Source organism: Ornithorhynchus anatinus, chromosome X1 (genome assembly GCF_004115215.2).
Source record: "Ornithorhynchus anatinus isolate Pmale09 chromosome X1, mOrnAna1.pri.v4, whole genome shotgun sequence".
Classification (NCBI taxonomy): Eukaryota; Metazoa; Chordata; class Mammalia; order Monotremata; family Ornithorhynchidae; genus Ornithorhynchus; species Ornithorhynchus anatinus.
The window spans coordinates 106,212,418-106,225,645 of record NC_041749.1 but is presented as its reverse complement, the minus strand read 5'-3'; the positions used below and the strand labels follow the sequence as shown (position 1 = coordinate 106,225,645).

The 13,228-nt window shown below is 46.3% G+C and overlaps 1 protein-coding gene across 4 annotated transcripts in view; it reads left to right on the top strand.

Annotated features, from left to right (window-relative positions):
* The window catches only part of R3HDM4 (R3H domain containing 4), a 30,549-nt gene that overhangs the window by 696 nt on the left and 16,625 nt on the right, over window positions 1–13,228 (top strand). The window lies entirely within an intron of this gene.

The window sequence follows — 13,228 nt, the reverse complement described above, 5'->3', positions numbered from 1 at the left end:
CCCCCATCAACTCCCCCTCCCACTCCTCTCCTCCACCCCCGCATTACTCTTTCTCTAAGCCACCACTTCATTTTGGGGTTGCTACTCGCAGGCCTCCCTCCCAGTCCAGATCTTTTGAAGAACATCCACGCTTATGTCTGCTAAGGGTGGCTTAAGTGTCTGGAGGCAGAGGAAGAGGGGTGAGATGCGCTTACAAGGTCCCTTCCAGTCTCCAAGATTCTCTATTTCTGTTTCTGATTCTCTGTTCCTCCCCTCCTCCCCACCTCTCACCCTTCCCCCAACCTGCTCTCTTCCCCGTCCTGGGCTCTGGAAGGGGTTTGTTTTTAAGAGACTGGGCCCAAGTGACCTTGGATAGCTCTCCAACTTTAACCTTGGCCAGGGCTGGTTATGTTGGAGGTTGAACTAGCAGGGTTGGAGCCCAGTTTTGCATTCGTACTCTTCTTTTCCCCGAGGTCTCTGATGAATTCTGTTGCATGTTTGCTGGGTGTGATTGGACACACATCAATGGGGAGTGTGGTCTAGTAGGTCTCCCATCTGGAGAGTTATTAAAATCACTCCATCAATAATATCTATTGAGCACATAAAGTGAACTGTACTAAGCACTTGGGAGAATACAGTAGAGTTAGAAGACACAGTCCCCAAACAAAAAAGAGCTTACAACCTAATGGGAGAGACAGATGTAAAGTAACTTACACATAGGAAGAAGTGTTCAAATAGTGGAGTGTGCAAATTAATAGGTATAAAAGTGCACTGAGGATTTCATGAATGCCTAAGGGCTGAGGTGATGTGCAAAAGTGCTGGACAGTAGTTGGGAGGATGCAACCTGGGGATGAATTAATTGAGCACTCCCTGTATGCAGAGGACTGGAGAGTACAATATTACAGAGCTGGTAGACACATTCCCTGCCCACAAGGAGGTTATGTCCCAGAGGGGGATAAAGACATTACTATAAATAAATTGCAGATATGTACATAAGTGCTGTGGGTCTGAGAGAGGAGTGAGTAAAGGATGCAAATCCAAGTTCAAGGGCGACACAGAAGAGAGTGGGAGAAGAGGAAATAAGGGCTTGGTCTGGGAAGTCCTCTTAGAGGAGATGTGCCTTGAATAAGACTTTGAAGGTGAGGAGAGTGATCTCTCTGTCGGACGCAAAGAGGGAGGAAGTTCCAAGCCAGAGGCAAGATGTGGGCGAGAGGTCGGCGGCGAGATAGATGAGACGGCGGTACAGTGAGTAGGTTGGCATTGGAGTAGTGAAGCATATGGGGTGGGTTGTAGTAAAAAATCAGGGAGGGGACAAGCTGATGTGTTTTAAAGCCTCTGATAAGGAGTTCTGTTTGATGAGAAGGTGAATGGGCAACCACTGGAGGTTCTCAAGGAGCGGGGAAACATGGACTGAATGTTTTTGTAGAAAAATGATCTAGGCGGTAGAGTGAAGTAGGACTGGAGTGGGGAGGGACAGGAGCCAGGAAGGTCAGCACGGAGGCTGATGCAGTAATCAAGGTGGGATAGGCTAAGTGCTTGGATCACTGTAGCAGTTTGGATGGAGAGGAAAGGGCGGAAAGGAAAGAAGGTGGGATTTCAGAGGAGCATTGAAGATGGGAAGAGCTGTGAGCTGCCGGATTGGAAGGGGGAGAGAATAAAGTGGAGTGTAGTTGGAGAAAAGTGGATAGGTGAGAGGGAGAGAACTAATGGAGGGCTAAGGGAGAGGGGGAGGAGTTTCTGCGTGGTGTGGAGGTGAATGGATAACCACTGTAGGATTTAGAGGAATGGAGAGACATGTGCAGAATGATGTTTTAGACGAATGATCCAAACAGCAGAGTGAAGTCTAGACTGGAGAGGGCTGAGGCTGGAGGCAGGAAGACCAGTGAGCAGGTCGATACAGTAGTCAACCCCTGATATGACAAGCCCTTGGACCTGGGGGTTGGCCATTTAGATGGATAGACATGGGTGGATCCAGGAAATGCTGTGGAGGAAACACCAACAAGACTGAGCAACAGACTGTACGTGACAGTAGAAAGTGGTCCAGAAGTCAAGGATAATGCTGTGGAAACAGGGAGGATGGTGGCCTTACAACTGTGGTGCGAAAGTTAGGTGGAAGAGAGGATTTGGCAGGGTAGATGAGGAGTTTGCTTTTCAACAAAAGGAATCAGCGAAACAGCCCCGTGGAGATATCCTGTGAGCGAAAGGAAATGTGAGGTTGCAGATAATAATAATAGTAACTATGGTATTTGTTAAGTACTTACTATATGCCAGGCACAGTACTAAGCACTGGAGTGGATACAGACAAATTGGGTTGGACACAGTCCCTGTCCCACGTGGGGCTCACAGTCTTAATCCCCATTTTACGGATGAGGTAACTAAGGCACAGGGAAGTGAACTGAATTGCCCAAGGTCACACAGCAGACAAGTGGCAGAGCCAGGATTAGAACCTATGATCTTCTGACCGAGCAAGCAGGGCCAGCCAGGTAGATTTGGAAGTCGTACGATGGATTTGGAAGTCATCCAGGTCTAGGTGGTAGCTGAAGCTGTGGGATCAACTGAGCTCCCTGGGGGAGTGAATATACAATTAAAAGAGTAGGGGGATACCCACAGTTAGGGGGTGAGGGCCAGTGAAAGAGATTGAGGGTCAGCGGTTAGAGAGGTAGGAGGAAAATCAGGAGAGAAAAATGATAATTGTGGTGTTTATTCAGCACTTACTATGTGCCAGGTGTCATATTAAGCGCCGGGGTAGATACAGGATAATCAGGTCGGACACAGTCCTGCCCCACATGGAGCTCACAGTCTAATTAGGGATGAGAACAGATATTTAATCCCCATTGTACAGATGAGGAAACTAAAGCACCGAGAAGCTAAGCGATTTGCTCAAGATCACACAGCAGCCAGGTGGTGGAGCTGGTGGTGAAGCCTGGGTTGGTGAACCCAGTTCCTCTGGTGCCGAGGCTCGCGAGGCTCGTGCTATTTCCATGCAGCGTTTCTGGGAGGAGGGAGTTGGTCCTAGTGTCAGAGGCAGTTAAGAGGGCAAGGAGGATTAGGATAGAGCAGAGGCCATTAAATTTGGAAAGGAGATCTTTGGTGACCTTGGAGAATGGAGTCTCAGTGGAGTGAAAGGGGTGGAAACCAGAGTTTTAGTGGGTTGAGAAGAGAGTTGGAAGACCAGAAGTGGAAACAGCAAGGGTTTGGACAAAGGGTTCAAAGGGTTTGGACAGGAATAGGAGCAGGAAAATGGGGCAGTGGTGATGATGGTGATTATGATAAACTGCTTTGGGATGTCTCAGCTCTGCAGAGTTTCGTTAGGGGCACCTTGGTGGCTGCAGTCGTTAAGTAAGCCACATAGATTGTAAGCTCGTAGTGGGCAGGGAACTTTTCTACCAACTCTCTTATATTGTACTGTCCCAAGCTCCTAGTACAGTGCTCTGCACATAGTAAGCGCTCAATAAATACAACTGATTGAATGATTGATTGATGATGCTGATGGAAATTGATTTCTCAGAAACAAAATCAGCCAGACCTCCCTAAATATATCTAATTGTCCCTCGTATTTAAATAGGACACCTCCGATAGTGAAGCTTACCTACGGATGCAAATGTGAGCAAAAAGACTGATCCCAGATTTCCCATTCCGATCACACTGTGCCTGAGTAGCGACTGTCCTTTTGTAATGCTGTCAGCTTTTCTGTTCGTGCTCTCGCCTCTTTGACAGTCATCTCAAAGCTTCTGCTCAGTCAGTCAGTGCTACTTAATGAGCACCTATTGGGGTGCTATTGTGCTAGATTGTTAGTTCCTCCACTAGATTGTAAGTAATAATAATAAATTGTGGTATTTGTTAAACACTTTGTGTTGAGTACTGTACTAAGTACAGAAGAGGATACAAGGTAATCAGATCGGATGCAGTCCCTGTCCCACTTGGGGCTCACACTCCAGATAGGAGGGAGACCAGGTATCTAATCCTCATTTTACGGATGAGGGAACAGAAGCATGGAGAAGTCAAGTGAATTCCCCAAGGTCACCCAGCAGGCAAGTAATGGAGCTGGGATTAGAACCCAGGTCCTCTGATTCTCAGGCCCATGCTCATCCCACTAGGCCTTACTCCTTCTCCATGAGGGCAGGGATTATGTCTACTTACTCTGTTGTACTTTCCCAAGTGCTTAGTAGAGTGCTTTGCACACAGTAATGCTCAATCTAGGTCATTGATTGACACTAAGTGCTTGGGAGAGAACAGAAGAAGCAGCGTGACCTAGTGAATAAAGCATGGGCCTGGGAGTCAGAGGACCTAGGTTCTAATACCGGCTCCTCTACTTGTGACCTTGGGCAAGTTACTGAACTTCTCTGTGCCTCAGTTTCCTTGTCTGTTAAAATGAGGATTCGATACCTGTTCTCCCCCATCCTTAGACTGTGAGCCCTACATAAAGCAGGGACTGCCTCCAACTTGATTGACTTGTATCTACCCTAGTGCTTAGAATGGTGCTTGGCACATAGTAAGGCTGAAGAAACACCATTAAAAACAAAAATCAGTGCTTGATACATTGTAAGTGCTTAATAAATACAATAATAATAACAATAAGATGAAGAACAGAAGTAAGACACCCATTCCCTGCCCTCAAGGAGCTTATAACATAATAGGGAAGACAAATAAAGGAAGATCATGGTTATAACAGGAAATAGTAAAATACCTCATGATAAAAAAGCCAAATAAATAATTGAATATACAAATAAAAATCTAGTTACATACATAATTACTGAGGATAGGAGTAGTAGTCATAGTATTTTTTTAAGTGCCTACTGTGTGCAGAGCACTATTCTAAGAGCCGGGAGAGAATACACAGGTGGAAATTGGACACGGTCCCTGTCCCTCGGGGGCTAGGAATAAAATACATAAGTGCTAAGAGTAGGTGTTGGGCCAGCCCAACTGGAATGTCGAAGTCTGCCTGGAGGAGGTGGGATTTTCGGGGGGCTTTAAAGACAGGACTGGCTGTTGTTTGGTGGATCTTGGCGGGCAAAGAAGTTCCAAGCTGGGGGAAGAGAATGACTGTGGTATGTGAGGAGGGAGAATCGAGAGTGACTTGTAGTTAGAAGGTGAGCCTGAGAGGAGCAAAGAGTGGGTAGAGAGAGCTGACTCATAAGATGGAGAAAGCTGGTGAAAAACCTTGAAGCCATCAGTAAGGCATTTCTCCTTGATGTGAAGAGAAATGGGAAGCCATTAGGTGATTTTGAGGAGTGAAGAGATGTTTGCTGAATGGCACTTCAAGAAAATGAAGTGATTGGTATTGATGCCTGTCTACTTGTTTTATTTTGCTATCTCCCCCTTTTAGACTGTGAGTCCGTTGTTGGGCAGAGATTGTCTCTATCTGTTGCCGAATTGTACATTCCAAGCGCTTAGTACAGTGCTCTGCACACAGTAAGCGCTCAATAAATATGATTGAGTGAATGAATGAATGAAAACAGTCTGTGCAGTGGTGTACAGTATAGATGTAAGAGCAGAGAGGCTGGAGACTGGGAGATAATAATAATAATGTTGGTATTTGTTAAGCGCTTACTATGTGCCGAGCACTGTTCTAAGCACTGGGGTAGACATAGGGGAATCAGGTTGTCCCACGTGGGGCTCACAGTCTTAATCCCCATTTTACAGATGAGGGAACTGAGGCACAGAGAAGTTAAGTGACTTGCCCACAGTCACACAGCCGACAAGTGGCAGAGCTGGGATTCGAACTCATGAGCCCTGACTCCAAAGCCCGTGCTCTTTCCACTGAGCCACGCTGCTTCAGTGAGGAGACTGAGGCAGTAATCTAGTTGAGATATGACAAGGGTTTAGAACAGAGTGGCAATCTCCCAAAGGATAGGTTGGCCATTAGTTGATTTTGTACTACTTCCTTGCTTTTGTTATATTATCCTCTCCCAAGTGCTTAGTAAAGTGCTCTGCACACAGTAAGCGCTTAATAAATACCATTGATTGATGGACTGATCTCGTGGGATTGGATTGTCGGTCACTATGCCAGGTAGGTAAGAGTCCCATGATGCCATCTTTTTCCCACAACTCCTCAGAAAAACATTTTAACTGCCCCTACCCCTGACTCCCCTACCAGGGCCCTGATGTGAAACTGAGTCCTAAAAGCTAGTGGAGATTTTAAATTAATCAACAATAATGTAAATGTTGAACAACAGTCAAGCTGCGTTCACCTCAACACAGCTGCACTGGGCGGGACACCTGGGGAGAATGGATGACAGCAGGATACTCAAATAGCTGCTGTACGGTGAGCTGAAATTGGGCAATCAAAAGCAAGGGACACAGAGGAAATGCTTTAAGCATCCTGTAAAATGAGGCTCAGACAATCCAGCATCACAACCCTAAGCTGGGACCAGCCTAGCAGACTACAGTCCAGAAAGGTGAGGCTCTTTAGGAGCAGAAGCGCCTTCTTCCTCCTCCTCTCTCTATTTGTAAATAATTTTTGCCCGTCTCCACCATTAGAGCTTAAGCTCCCAGAGGGCTTTTGCATTAAGTTGGGATTCTGTAACTACTACTGATGATGAGAAGCAAAACCGAAAAGAGCAGGAGACACTGCAAAGAGCAAACCTGACAAGCATCCCAAAGGACAATCTTCAGGGTCCTGATTCAGCCTTTTCAACCACACATGCCCCAGCTAACTGTTGGGATCTCTGACATGTGAGTGGTTGTAAGGGTTTTGGCTCAACTGGTGTGAGACTGTAACTGGGAGCTGAGTCGCCAAGATTTCCTCTGTCTACGCTCTGGAGCTGGGAACAATCTTTCATTCAATCATATTTATTGAGTATGTACTGTGTGCACAGCACTGTACTAAGCCCTTGGAAGAGTACAATACAACAATAAACAGACACAATCCCTAGCCACAGCAAGCTTACAATCTAAAGCGGGGGAGACAATCCAGCTCTTCGTGCTGGACTTTGGTTTTTCTTTTTTTCCACTTCCTGACCTGAGGGCTTTTGGATTTGTCTTGAAAAAGGTGTGCTGACCTGCTTTCCTCCATCAACACAGAGGACCAGATAAGAATAGCTGTGGAGTGGAAGAACTCTTGGATAATAATAATACTATAATAGTAATATTTGTTAAGTGCTTACTATGTGTCAAGCACTGTATTAAGCACTGGGGGTGATACAAGCTAGTCAGGTCAGACACGGTCCGGACAGACTGAAAGCCAGGAGGGGGAGTAGGGTGGTATTTCCATCCCTGGAGATCTTTGAAGATCAATTTCAGGCCCATCTGCCTGTCCTGGATGCCCTAGGGGAGCCCCCTTTTGGGAAGACGGGGTTGAATCATTTGATGTTTCGAGACCCCTTCCGACCCTTGGGGATCTGCTGATTCTATGAGGAGCAGCTTCTCTGGCGGCCTGGGAGAACTCTGAGTGTGTCTCAGAGGAAGCCGAAGCTGCCGGCTCAGTGGGTTAGGAGAGCCGGTTCCACCACGATGTGACAGGGGAGAAACCTATTTGGCCAAGGACATGGTCCACAGGCCAACACAACCTTCCTCTTTGAGATCCTAGAGAGCAGTTTCCTTCTTGGGCTGCCTGGTCTGCCCGACGTTTGTCAGTTTTGGCTGTGAGGGTCAGTGGGGCCAGCTGACAGTTTGGTATTGAACTGGGCATTGAGTCTCGATCCCGAGCTGTTTTGCCAACCGGGATCTGACCCAAAGAGAAAGGGCGTCTGCCCTCTCAGCATGGCCCAGAGAGGCACCCTGGCTCTGGGGTGGGAAAGTCTATCTCTCGGGAGATCATGGGTCCCAACTGTCTGGCCAGGCCCTGGCGCTGGTAGCCCACCCGAGGCCCACACCTGATCTTGGCAAGGGGGCCAGAAATACCAGGAGAACCACTGTGCCCATGCAGCTCCAGCTGCTCCATCTCATGCCAGGCGGGAGCCGAGTGAAGGCGTGATGCCCAGGCACAGCTCTCTATATCAAGCAGCATCTTCCACCTAGCAATCACAGTCTGTCCTTCCTCCTGGTCGGGTGGCTTTCATTCAGTCTTATTTATTGAGCGCTTACTGATCGGGTGGCTTCACCCACTGGTTACCTGTCATCCACTTCCTCCTTCTCTCCCCCCTTCCCACTCTGAAGGTAAAATTTGGGCCTCTCCCTCCTCATTGCTAGGTGTTTCTTAAGTGCCCACAATGTGCTGGGCACGGTACAGTAGAATAGAACATCTGCAGGTGGCCTCTGTCTCTAAGGAGCTTGGGAACTCTCTGTGTGTGTACATGTGTGTGCCCCTACCCTATAAATGAGAGAAATGGGAAACACTCCAATAAGGGGCTTCCACCTGTTCTGGACCCCTTTGGTTGTGGAAACCGAAGTCTCTAATTTACTCTCCGTTTCTTGTTTTGTGGTGACTGGAATGGGTACATTTTGTGTTTGTTTTTTTTCCGTTCCCCACTCTGCCAGGATTAAAAAAGGCAGATAGTTGTGTCCTTAAAGCACACAAGCTGGTTGGCTCTGCAGATCTTGGTCCCTGGCCTGAGGGGGCTATTTTCTGACACTGCCAGAGGAGGCTCCATCAGGCGCAAGTGGCTTGTTTACTGTTTGTGCTCAAGCACTCAGCTTGTGATTCCTGACCTTATCCTACCAGCCAGCCCTAGGGGTTGCTGGGTTTGCTTTATCAGCCCTCTGCCGCATGTATCTGGGGCTTGTTGTGGAAAGAGGCATTGGGAGGAGGGAGGGCTGAGGTGGTAGGGGCAAGAATATGAGCTCTAAGAATGGTTGTGGCATGTATAAATATTTTTTAAGATGGTTTGCATCAAAAAGTTTATGATTTTACAGATCTGTCTTAATTCTGCCATGGTACACTTCAGTCGATTTAGTGCATCCATCGAAAGGGAATGTGCTTAGGAATGTGATCAATTAATCATATTTATTGAGTGCTTACTGTGTGCAGAGCACTGTACTAAGCGCTTGGGAGAGTACAGTGTAAACAGTAGAACAGATCTGGTAGACACGTTCCCTGCCCATAACGAGCTCACAGTCTAGAGGTAATTTGTGATATGTGGAAGCCTTGATCATTTTTCAGTGGATTGTAAACACTGCATGTCTGGGCTAGTTTCCTTTTCTCCTCCCCTCAGTAAAGAGTCTGGAGATTCCTTGGGTAACTGGCACGTGGGCTCAGTTCTGGCTCATTCTTCTCACTCCAGTACAGAGCCCTCCCCTGAAAACCCCAGATTTGGATATCGTTTCCGGTTCAGATTGACACCGGAGCCCGCTATGCCAAACTAAGCAAAGTGGCCTTAACACATTTTGTTGTGCCGACAGGGAACTGTGGTGTCAGCTGCACTTGTGTATTTATGTACATATCTATAATTCTATTTATTTATACGAATGCCTGCTTACTTGTTTTGATATGTATATATCTATAATTCCATTTATATTGATGCTATGATGCCTGTTTACTTGTTTTGATGTCTCTCTCTCCCCCCTTCTAGACTGTAAGTCCGTTGTGGGCAGGGATTGTCTCTCTTTATTGCTGAATTGTATTTTCCAAGTGCTTAATACAGTGCTCTGCATACAGTAAGTGATCAATAAATACAATTGAATGAATGAATAAAGGTTTAGCTGAATACGTTATTGGCCAAGGCCAGGAAGGAATAGGCTATTTCAATCCATCAGTGGTATTTACTGAAAGGTTATTGTGTACTATCCTAAGCACTTGGGAGAATAATAATAATAATAATGGTGGTTATTGTTAAGTGTTTACTATGTGTAAAGCACTGTTCTAAGCGCTGGGGGATACAAAGTGATCAGGTTTTCCCATGTGGGGCTCACAGTTTTAATCCTCATTTTACAGATGAGGGAACTGAGGCACAGAGAAGTAAAGTGACTTGCCCAAAGTCACACAGAATACAATGTAACAGAGTTGGTAGATGTGTTCCCTGTCCACAAGGAACTTGCAAGTCGAGAGAAACTTACAGTCTACAGTCTAGTCTATTGGGCCATAATAAGTGCTTTGACTACATGTTTTGGTTAGAACACTCTTAAGGAATTGGGGAACGTTGCCCAACAATGTGAGCCTTTTTGGAAACAGCGTGTCTTGGTGTTGGAAAAGACGGTTGATGTGCATACATCTGGTGAGTACTACCACCCAGCCATCGCAGTCTGTCCTACTTCCTTGTTGGGTAGTTACTGAAGAACTGGGTGTAGTATGCTTATTAATAAGGGGTAGTTATACATTAATCATAAAAAGAAAAGCAAAAATTAGAAAATGAGGGAAGCAGTGCGGCCTAATGGATAGAGCACAGGCCAGAATCAGAGGACCTGGGTTCTAATCCCAGCTCCGCCACGTCTGCTGTCTGACTTTGGGCAAGTCACTCCAGTTCTCTGTACCTCAGTTCCTTCATCTGTAAAATGGGGATTAAGACTGAGCCCCAAATGGGACATGGATTATGCGCAAACCAGTTTTTAGTACAGTGCCTATCACATAGTAAATGCTTAACAAATACCATAAAACAAACAATAAAACAAACAGTGATTGATTGACTGATTAAGGAGGATGTTGATGTTTTAGAAATACCATAAGAGAAAAAAAATTGGGGAAATATAAGCCTGATTTTTACATGTTAAAAAAATCCCTGGGGTTATATATATATTTTATTTAATTTCATATTATAGTGTTACATAGTTCCCAACTCCAAGGGAGCAAAAGGGGTCATGGCCACGGCCCCCACGGGATTGGCACTGAGGAGCAGCAAAACCACTAGTTTCACCCCCAAAGTTTCTGTGGTGGGAGTGGGGAGCACGGGGTGGGCAGCCATAGCTCGCCTTGGAACCAGAGAGGGCCTGGAATGGGAACCAAGGTGGTGGCACCTACTCTTGCCGTGGGCAGGGAGGAGCAGGATGAGTAGCTCCTTGTAGGCAGGGATTGTGTCAGTTGTATCCTGGCTCCACCATTCATTCATTCATTCAATAGTATTTATTGAGCACTTACTGTAAGCAGAGCACTGTACTAAGCGCTTGGAAAGCACAATTCAGCAACAAAGAGAGACAATCCCTGCCCACAGCGGGCTCACATTCTAGAAGGGGGGAGACAGACATCAAAACAAGTAAACAGGCATCAATAGCATCAATACAAATAAATAGAATTATAGATATATGTACACATCAGAACACATCAGAACAAGTAAACAGGCATTACTATAAGTAAATAGAATTATAGATATGTACATATATACACAAGGGCTGTGGGGAGGAAAGGGGGGGGTAGAACAAAGGGGGCAAGTCGGGGCGATGGGGAGGGGAGGGGGAGCTGAGGAAAAGGGGGGCTTTGTCTGAGAAGGCCTCCTGGAAGGCCTCCAGTAGGGCTTTGAAAGGGGAGAAGTGTGATTGTTTGGCGGATGTGCGGAGGGAGGGCATTCCAGGTCAGTGGTAGGACGTGGGCCAGGTGTGTGCGCTGGGCTGTAAAAGGAGAGAAGGGAGGTGAGGTAGGAGGGGTCAAGGTGATGGAGAGCTTTTGAAGCCAACAGTGAATAGTTTTTGCTTGATGCGAAGGTCGATAGGCAACCACTGGAGATTTTTGAGGAGGAGGGTGACATGCCCAGGACATTTCTTTAGAAAGATAATCTAGACAGCAGAGTGAAGTATAGACTGAAGTGGGGAGAGACACTGCTGTGTGGCCTTAGGCAAGTAACTTCCTTTCTCTGTACCTCATCTGTAAAATGGACTGTGAGCCCTATGCAGGACAGGGTCTGTGTCCAACCCAATTTGCGCATAGTACAGTGCCTGGCTCATAGTAAGGATTTAACAGATGCCATAATTATTGGGAAGCAACATGGCATAGCGGATAGAGCACAGACCCGGGAGTCAGAAGGTCATGAGTTCTAATTTCATCTTCACCACTTGTCTGCAGTGTGACCTTGGGCAAGTCACTTCACTTCTCTGTGCCTTGGTTACTTCATCTGTAAAATGGGGATTGATACTGTGAACCCCACATGGGACAGGGACTGTGTCCAACCCGATTTGCTTGTATCCACCCCAGCGCTTAGTACAGTGCCTGGCACATAGCAAGCGCTTAACAAATGCCATGATTATTATTACTATTACTATTATTATTATTACTGTTATTATTGTGTTCTCCCAGACACATAGTACAATATTCTGCACACAGTAAGTGCTCAATAAATACCAAGAAGCAGCATGGCCTAGTGGATAGACTGTGAGCCCATCATCGGGCAGGGATTGTCTCTATCTGTTGCCGAATTGTACATTCCAAGCACTTAGTACAGTGCTCTGCACATAGTAAGTGCTCAATAAATACTATTGAATGAATGATAGAGCATGATCCCTGAAGTCAGAAGGACTTGGGTTCTAATCCTGACTCTGCCATTTGTCTGCTGTGTGATCTTGGGCAAGTCACTTCATTTCTATGGGCCTCAGTTACCACACCTATAAATTAGGGATTAAGACTGTCAGTTTGGACTGCATCTGACCTGATTAGCTTGTATCTACACCAGCGCTTAGTTCAGTGCCTGTCATATAGTAAACCCCTAACAAGTACCATAAAGCAAACAATAAAACAAATAAACAAACATCAGTAGATTAAGGAGGATGTTGATGCTTTTGTCTCTCCTCATGAGGCTAGAGACCTGGTGACCATACATTCCTCTTATCCCTGACCCCAAAGTCCCACACCAGCCAGCTCCACCCACACAACTAAGGGTTTCCCTGGGAACTAGATAGAGGTCAGATCTCAGGAGCCACATTGCCAGTTAAAAGCCTCTATTCTTCACTCTGCTGCCCAGATCATTTTTCTAAAAAAATCATTCTGCGTACATTTTCCCCATTCCATGAAAATCTCCAGTGGTTGCCCATCTGTCTCCACATAAAGCAGAAACTCCTTCCATTAGCTTTAAAGCACTCAATCACCTCATCCTCTCCTACCTTACCTCCCTGATTTCCTATTACAACCCAGCCCACCCACTTTGCTTCTCTAACACAAACCTACTCTCTGTACCTCGATCTTGTCTCTCCTACTGCGTGGCTCAGTGGAAAGAGCACGGGCTTTGGAGTCAGGGCTCATGAGTTCGAATCCCAGCTCTGCCACTTGTCGGCTGTGTGACTGTGGGCAAGTCACTTAACTTCTCTGTGCCTCAGTTCCCTCATCTGTAAAATGGGGATTAAGACTGTGAGCCCCACGTGGGACAACCTGATTCCCCTTTGTCTACCCCAGTGCTTAGAACAGTGCTCGGCACATAGTAAACGCTTAACAAATACCAACAAATACCAACATTAT